At 40.5% G+C, this 8,932-nt stretch overlaps 1 long non-coding RNA gene and 1 pseudogene across 1 annotated transcript; one reads left to right on the forward strand and one right to left on the reverse strand.

Moving 5' to 3' along the window:
* Positions 1–1,542: 1,542 nt before the first annotated feature.
* Positions 1,543–5,032, reverse strand: LOC115661643 (myosin-12-like; annotated as a pseudogene).
* Positions 5,033–6,699: 1,667 nt separating this feature from the next.
* Positions 6,700–8,236, forward strand: LOC130138875 (uncharacterized). The gene is made up of 4 exons (XR_008817147.1): positions 6,700–6,835; positions 7,669–7,827; positions 7,951–8,020; positions 8,137–8,236. It is a non-coding gene; the product is annotated as an uncharacterized LOC130138875 (long non-coding RNA).
* The last annotated feature ends 696 nt before the right edge of the window (positions 8,237–8,932 follow it).

The following is an 8,932-nucleotide window of genomic DNA, read 5'->3' on the forward strand; positions in this document are numbered from 1 at the left end:
TATCTTGAAATTGCTAAATGAGAGACTTTTAATCTGAAAGAGCTTTCCCTCATTCTCATTTAGGAAGTTTGTTTTGCTTTGACCATTAATGCGGGAAAATAAGAATCTTGGCAAGCGGTACGGCTTACCAATCAAAGAGGTCTTTTATTGGGATCGTAATGTAGGCTTGATCAATAGCTTTGCAAAACGGACGTTTCAAGTCATGGTTATGAAAGAAATACTCTTCAATCATCATTTGCTTCGGGTTTATAAGTTAAGAATTTTGCAAAATGAGATAGAAATAATCTTACCCGCACTTCTTCGAGCTAAGCTTATAAACATTTGAAATCTACATCAATTAAAGTGCCATAATCTGAAGAGATATTATGAGGGGCGTAATTTAGGCTCAGCTTAGGAGTTGAGAAACGAAAGGATTCATTAAGCTCAAAGATTTTTCATTGAAGGGGTTTGAAATTCGGCATTGTCGCCAATCTTCTTCTTCACTAGGGATCTTCTTCTCATGCAGATACTCCATTAGCCACAAGAGTCTGACAATTGACTCCTTGAGACCTGTAGGACAACTAATGCTTTGCTGGGGGTATTATGTAGTAAATTTGGGCCTTCGGCCTAGACACACTTTTTTTTCCTCTACTTTTTTGGACTCATTTTTTTTTACTCTCACTCTTTTTTTCATTCTTTTTTCAAACAAGAAAGATCATTGAACATGCCGAAACCTTTGAATGTAAAAACGTCCAACTGGGGAAAATGGCTTTAGTGCAATCAATTAAGTTGTTGACAACCAAGAAAGCTCAAAGAGTTATCAACATAGACTCGAATTGAAGGAAAACGTTGGCATTCGACAAAAGAAGGAATGTGCTGATAAGGCATCGTCATGGACTCAAATGTAGGGTAAAGTTGACTCAATTTCCTTTCTCTTGATAGGAAGACATCAATCAAAGGATGGAAAATACAAGGGTAAAGTTGTGTTGTTCCGAGTTGTCATCTTTCAAAGGATATTTATTGACATGGTTTTCTTTGTATTCTTGTACAGTCAATTATCCAACGTGGAACAAGTACGCATCCTTTTCCTCAAAACCTTTCAAGAAAAATCGTTCGAATGATTTTCGAAAATGAACTTTAAAACCATTTGAAAACCTTTTGGATAAAAAATAGTTCCAAGATTGAAGCAAATTTGAAACCATTGTCTTCAAGTGTTTTGAATGACATTCGTTAGTTATAAAACCCTTAAGTCCTAGATGAGGAATCTTAGGCAATTATCAAGTCCTAGATGAGCAATCTTAGGCATTCGGTAAGTCCATTTTGGGGTTTGGGGTTTAGGGGTTAGGGTTAGGAGTTAGGGTTTCAGGGGGTTAGGGTTTAGGGTTAGGGGTTAGGGTTTGGAGTTGAGGGTTTAGGGTTTCGCGTTTAGGGGTAGGGTTTAGGGTTTGGGGTTTGAGGTTTTAGGGTTTTGGGGTTTGGGGTTTACACATTGGGATTAGCTATGTTACTGGATCTGGTATTTCAAGGATCAACTTCAGTAAGACAACAACAAATTCTTCACAATTAGTTCCTTTTCCTGTAATGTGAGATGCAAGAAGCAAACCCCTCTGAAAGGTCAGGCACAAGCATTCCGAAACGGTCTAGAAACTCATCAAATGTCCTTTTTGTGGGATATCCAGCACAACTTATCCGGATAGCCTCTAAAACGCCATGAAAAATTTGTGTCAAAAGAAATATCTCCATTCTTAGGATAAACTGAGCTTAAATGGCACAACCTATTTAGAGAGGTCCAGGCATATCAGAACCTACCCCGCATCTCAATTGATTTAAGACATTGAGATTCTCAAAGATTCCTGGCTTCAAAACTGCATTTGGTTTTACACATCTAATATAATGAGGTTCCGTTGTATTCAAGGTCTCCATCACAGCTTGTATTTGTTACTGGAAGTAGTCCGAAAGTAAGTTCAGTATGCAATTTTGTTGAAGTGCAGTGATATGCATCTATTATGTGGCTAGTCCAGTTACCTTACCTTGAAACGAGTACCGATGGAGGAGAACTTGGACTGCTTTAATGCCTCCTCATGTAATGGAGGAAAAAGATTCGAAACAAACAAACATTCGGAAGCATTTAGTAAAGCTTGGTGGTCTACTACCACATAATCCTTGTTTTTATCAAGGAATTGATCTGCTTGATACGTAACCTATTGAAAGCAAATATAAGTAACCAAAAATTTTAGCTTTTGAAGAGAGAGAGTTGAAAAAAAAACACAGGAGCTTGCTCACATCTCCAGCATATGATTTATCGTGAAATCTGTTCGAGCAAGTTTAGGCTTGCTGAAACGCTTGTTTCTTCATAAGTCTAATACATCTTCTGTGCAAATGTCTCGAGGGTCGATTTAGGGAACATACTGCAGAATGACTTGAAACTTAATTCCAGTTTATGTATAGACAGCCTTATTGTTGTATTTCTTGGAAATTCACAGGTAGAAGCAACATAAGAGTTAGGGAAGGATTTTGCTTCTACCAAAATGGAAAAAACACAGATTCTAATATTCTCTTGCTAACAAATTTTTAGGACTCATGTAGAAAAATCATCACAGTGACTTAGGAAAAACATACCAGGCTTCATCAAGAAGTGCAATTATACCCCCAGGTTTCTGCAGATGAGAAATTAAGGGCACAGTTTTAATTTGACAAGATTTTTCTTTAGTTGCAAAAAGCTGATTGAAATGGATACCTTCTCTATGAGATCTAGCACATCCTGGTTGTCAACAAACTCCACATAGCTCCAGTCAATCTCCTCTCTCGTGTATTCTTCTTGTTCCATCTTGAATACATGCTGTTAATAAAATTTCTATTTTTTCAGGGGAACTCAATTAGATAACATTGAACTTCAAATTACTAGTTTCGACTTTTACCTGGTTGAAATGCTGTTGCAACTTCTCATTTGTAAAGTGATACATAGCTGCTCAAAACTAAGAGATGTGTGATTTGTTACATCTTTATTCAGGGTATCGGAACTTCTATTTGCAGGTTTCAATATTTATCATGTTGCTATCTACCTGTTGATTTTTAAGTTCTCAAAGCCATAAATATCAAGCACTCCTGTCAAGCTAGCTGCATTTGGATCTTGACCAATCGACACGTTTATCTTATCCACAATCCTGCCAAGGTTTAATTAATTTGGTCAATATATTTGCCCCCACGAAATACAGGCACGACAAGAAACAGTAATTGAAAGCAGAGTTGCTTGACAATTAACTTATGAGATTCATTTTCTGGTCGAAAGTTTTTGCTTACCAATCGAATAATCTGGAGTACTGTCTTTGCCAATGCATCGCGACTTAAAGTAGCTAACTTGGGATTTAGTGGTTTTGTAATGTTTCCATCTGGAGTTACTATGACTCGCTTGCAGAGGGAGTCCTCTAAAGCCTTCTCATTGCACCTGAACGACACAATTGTCAAAGACCATGTGTTGCCATATTTAGAGGCTATGGTAAGGAAATCTACTATTGGTATTTCTACATGTAAAATAAGCTGACATTAGTAGCTCTGCTGCTGTTCGAAGATGATATGATGATTTTTCATCTTTCAGTCTGGACGAGTCTACTTCTTTTCCCTTTGTAAAATTAACATTTCCGAGATGGAGAATTGCAGCCACTACACGGAATATGGCATCCTAGAAAGAGGAAAACCTCTCATTGTTAAATTCAGTGTCTCAATTAGATCACGGTGATAATTTCAAATGCAGCAAACCTGTTCATCCTGGCTGATCCCTACAATATCCATAGCATTTCTTGTCTCCAAGTACTCTCTTGCATCATCCACATTTGCCACTTCATAACAATTGGGCTGATTTAGGTAGTGGAATGTTCTGGGGTCTCCCAGCTTAAATTTCACTAGATCCTGCTAAAACAAGAGCCAGCCAGATTCTCTTATGAAAAATCAGAGAGAAGATGATCAGAATTCTGGAGGAGTGTTTGAAAATAATGGCCAATAGCAGCATATTGTTTATATCACCTCCGTTGGTGCTGCACATGACATGTAGAAACGATGGTAGTTTCTTTCTGGATCAGATACTTGGCAAACCCGCGATCTTTCTAGAAGATATGTACAAATTGCAGCACCTGAGATCTTGCCATGCTTATCAAACTGAATTTCGAAAAATTTACCAAACCGACTGTAGAAACCGTTACATTTGATTTCCTAATGTTATAGTCTGAAGATAGGAACTAAAGAATGCCAGTAGAAGGAACATAAGGTGGAGAGCCTTCTAATGCGATCTTTCAGAAGATGTACCCGGAATTGTTGTTTTTAACTGTTTTGGCATTCCCAAATGCTTCCAAGACTGGATTGGACTGGAGAGGGAGAACATCAGATTAGTCTGTGGGATCATTGAGCAAGCGCTAGCCCACACCCATCAACTTGGGGAGGAGGAATGGATCAAGATGAACAGATACCCAGCGATATGGCAACAACAGAGCAGATTGGAACTCACCTCCAAAACCTGTTGTTCCACTGTTCTTCCTTCCGAGTTGGATCTACCTCCCATGAAGGCCAGGTACCTCATAAGCATTTTGGTTGTCTCGGTTTTTCCAGCTCCACTCTCTCCACTTACCAAAATGGATTGGCTTTGCTGCTCATATATCATTGCCCTGGTAATATCGAAAAGAGAAGGCTATGTGACAATAAGTTTCCAAATCATGCAACGTCATGTGAAAAGTTTTTTGAAGCTTCGGCCCTGCCAATATACCTATACGAAGTGTCTGCGACTGCAAAAAGATGGGGACTTAGCTCTCCGAAGGGCGCTCCTTTGTATTGTTCCATCATCTGAATGTCATACAAGCGTGGCAGTCTTCGGAAAGGGTTCACTGCTATAAGGATATTGCCCGTATATGTCTGCTCATTATCACTGACAGGTCGGTCACCCTCATCCAGATTGCCCTTCGGCATATGTTTATATTGTAATGGAGAATAAACTCACATAGATCTCATTGATAGCGAATCTGCATGCAAGGTTGTGGAGGACTCCTGGTTCATGGAGGTAAGCTAATTTAGTCATGTCATCGACCCTGGCAGGTGGCGCCTCCATGTCTTTTGGATGTATGTTTGAGATATCTTCAACCACCTGGGACCAACGTAAAAAGATAAGTTGGATGGATAACCGAGGATGGTGATAATGGTGATGATGGGGGAAGGCAAGCAGGCAAGTGCGTACAGTTTTCCCATGGGAGGTGAGAATGGTGGCTTGTCTGGCATCGAGGGTCTTGACTTCTCCATCAACCCAGGCGAGCTCTGCATCATCAATCCGCACCTGGGATCCAACGGCGATGTTCACGGAAGTCCCCTGGATGGTGAAAGCTAAGTCCATTAGAGAGAAGCAAATAGAGGGAAGATCAGAGGATGTTAACCAAGGATGCTTACCATGCTGAGAGTCGACGTAGGAATGCGATCATCAAACTTGTGCAAATCAAGAACAAGATAGAAGGTGGGGGGGAGTGTCCATTGAAAAAGAAGGTCGAAAAAGCGGAGTCGGCAAAAAGGGTGGGAAAAGCACAAAAGGAGAGATCACACCCCCACCACCCCCACCACCCCCACCACTTTACTTTGAGGACGCATACCTCAAGAACTAAGATTCAATTGCAAAATTGACGCACAAAAACGATGTTATAATTTTATTTAGCATTGGATACTATCGGTTTCTTAAAATATTCTCTTATTGATGAACAAATCGATTATATGTACCAATCTTAATATTCTTGATATTACTCTAAACTTATTAGGTCAATCACCCATTTCCCTAAGATGTTGAAATTGTAGTTAAATTTCACGTTCATATCACATGCTTCTTCGGTGCTTGCCTCATCATTACAGGTTACCAAACAACGTGAAGAGAGGGAATGGGAAACCTTGAGTTCATTCAATACCATCAAACAGGCCAGAGAGAAATAATAGAATATGGGGTTCACTCAAGAGGGCCCATCGGTTGAGATGAGATGAGATGACACTCGAATGGCTCTGTCACGTCCTCCCGATGGCCCTAACTCCTTCACCCATGGGGTCGGCCCAACCACCCATGGTGGTTGGGGCTTTGTCTATTCGGCCCAGTCCCCAGCAAGAGTGCTGGACGACGTAGGCCCCCGTCATCATCCAAAGTATCAAATGAGACAAGCTCATATAAAAGTAGTGTCATATACGGCCGAACAAGTCAGTTCAAAAAACAGACATGTCGATAAGTTTTTCATACGGAAAAAAAAATTCTTTGAAGTGATTTTTTTTTGCAATATTTATTTCTCCTAAATTTTGCCACGTCCTTTAATATTTTTATAATGAATTTTTTAATTTTTTAAGATATTTAAAGATTTTAAAATTTAAGCAATCTTTTAAATTTCCTGCATAAGATGTCATGGTGTGGCGTGGTATGTTCATCATATTTGCCCAAGAAAGAAAGCTGCCGTCTGGGCATTGCCTAGAATACTGCCAAGAGTGCCATATGCTAGTCCAAAAATCCATAAAATTGCGATCTAATTATTCCGGAGTCTGACTCTCTTAGTTTGATGGAAACGATGACGAAAATATTGTCTTTCTTTTGGTTCCTTTAGGATGTTATGTCATTGACAGATTTTCCAGACCCTGAATTCGTTTCATCAATTAGGAACCTAAACGACGAACTAAGCTTCGTACGACTCATTTTGATTAAAATTCCCAGCTCCTGAAGTGACACGGTATCCTTCCCTGCAATTAAACGAAGTCCTCCTCCGTGCCTCCTCCCAATAGCCTCTCTCTCTCTTTCTGCGCAAGCTCTCTTGTTCAGAAGGGACACATCAAGTCTGAAGCAGAGGGGAAAAGTGAATACGTGAGTATCTACCACTAATGCCTAATATGTTTTCTGTAGAGAATTTGTCAAGGAGAGACCCTGCAAGTCTTTGCTTAAGAGAAGATAACAAATCTAAGCATATTATATGTTCCAGTTTTTTTCTTGATTAAAACTTTCTTTGCAAAGTATGTTATGGTTGTGGTTAAGGAGCGGAGTTTTATCCTGAATTAGGCTCAAAACACACGTTCAATTCCCCCGCTGCCAAGTGCAAGCAATTCTGGGTTGGGGCTGCTTATCCGAGTTTTAGCTCACCTTTTACTTGGCACATGAATTTAAAGAAAGTATTAACAAGTGTTTTTAAGACACTCATTAGTCGTTAACATGGCTATTTCCAGATTTATCTTAGTAAAGGGCAACGCAATTACATTTACGGTGAGGCCACTAAGAACAATTGTGTTCAACTTAACCATGCTCGCTTTTGTTAGGCCATGTAGATGTATAATTGTTTAATGCACGAGGGAACTAAGAATACTCAATTTGATTACTGTAGGACAGTCTTGTATAACATGACCTAAACAAAGGTCATGTTAATAATTTCCCATGAATAAATACCTTCTTATTCGCATTCCGTAGAAGGAAAAGGTGTATGATTCTGCATGATTTTACACTGTGACCTGAAGAACGTGACAAATGGTCGATCTAGTCCCTCTAATCCCACAATGATCGGCATTCTGCCAACTAGAATAACCTTTTGGAGAGAAAATATAAGTTCTTGGATGAACTTGATTTAACTCAAGACTTTTGTTCACCTGAGTGCGCGCGCATTAGAGCTAGCACGAAAATAGGAAAGATTGAATGGGCTATTTTCGCAGCTGCAGAGAAGCAGAGAGAAATGGAGGCCATTACTGGAGAAGTGAGAAGAATTAAAGTCCTTTACTTCCTCGGGCATGGCCGTGGGTCTGGGGGCGGGGTTGAGCAGCCTCACCTGTTCTGTGCCAATCACAGCAGCAGCAATGACCTTCTTTTAAAACGTTCATCATGGCTTCCAATCCCTTTTTCGGGGTTGTCTACTACTACTAGCAATTGCACTACGTATTTAGCGTTCACATACTTGCAGTAACCTTCTTTTCCTTTTTTTTTTCTCCTCGACGAAGATATTAAGAGGTGGCTTGCGGATTTGAGAGGAAGCCACTTGACCGAGGCCTTCTCTTGGTCCTACAAAAGGTCCACATGCACTTACTGGCCAGACTGACTATCTATTTTCTTCGTGAAAAATTTGGGGGATAACCCGTCTGAAGAATCAAGACTGCTGACTATAATTGGTTTGGCTGAAAATGCAGGAGGTACAAGACGGGATATATTTGGCAAGAGGTAGTGGATGACGATCTTGTGATGCCTACCTCCGTAATGAGTATGTCCTCCAAGGATGTGAAAAAGTTGTTGGGATTTTGGAACCAAAATCCCATAGAATTGAATGAGAAGTGCGTGGGTGAAAGTGTCCCATATAGGGTAGAAGAGAGATGGGAGATGGGTTCAAATAGTTGAGCCTCACAAATGGGTTTGGGCCCCAAGGGGTACCCAACTTTTGTGGAAGAGAGAGGACCTACGTCAAGATAGGTCGGTCCCCCCACGCGCTGCCGTCCGGCCGGCTCGGTTCCGGGTCCACTCTTTATCGGTTTTTATTTTTTCCGAACAGACACGTTGTTTAGAATTTATTTATTTTTTTTATTTTTTGGACAAATAAACATGTCTGTTCGTGAGGTTCGGTTTGCCCGAACGGAAAACCGAAGCCCTTCGTGACTGTTCACGAACCGAACCGGTTCAAGTGGACCTTCTCTACTGTTCACGAAAATTCACAACTCTTCATTTTTCGCCACTTGAATAAGACCGAACAGTTTAGTTCGGAATACACATCACTTCGTGGCATTCATTTTTTCCCGACGCACTCTACGCATATTCACTTCATCATTGTCATTTAGTGCGATTGTTCTGCAAAATTGCGTTCGTTGGAGTCCTCCGAATACGTACCGCCGGAGGAACGAGATCCGTTCTATCCGGGAGACGATTGTCCAATATCCTCAGTGCGATTGAGGGGCCAAATTCGTCTTAAGGACACGGCGTTAATTCGTTGGGCTC

This window comes from Syzygium oleosum, unplaced genomic scaffold (genome assembly GCF_021117445.2).
Source record: "Syzygium oleosum isolate NSW1041296 unplaced genomic scaffold, Sole_v2.1 Sole_v2.09, whole genome shotgun sequence".
NCBI lineage: Eukaryota > Viridiplantae > Streptophyta > Magnoliopsida > Myrtales > Myrtaceae > Syzygium > Syzygium oleosum.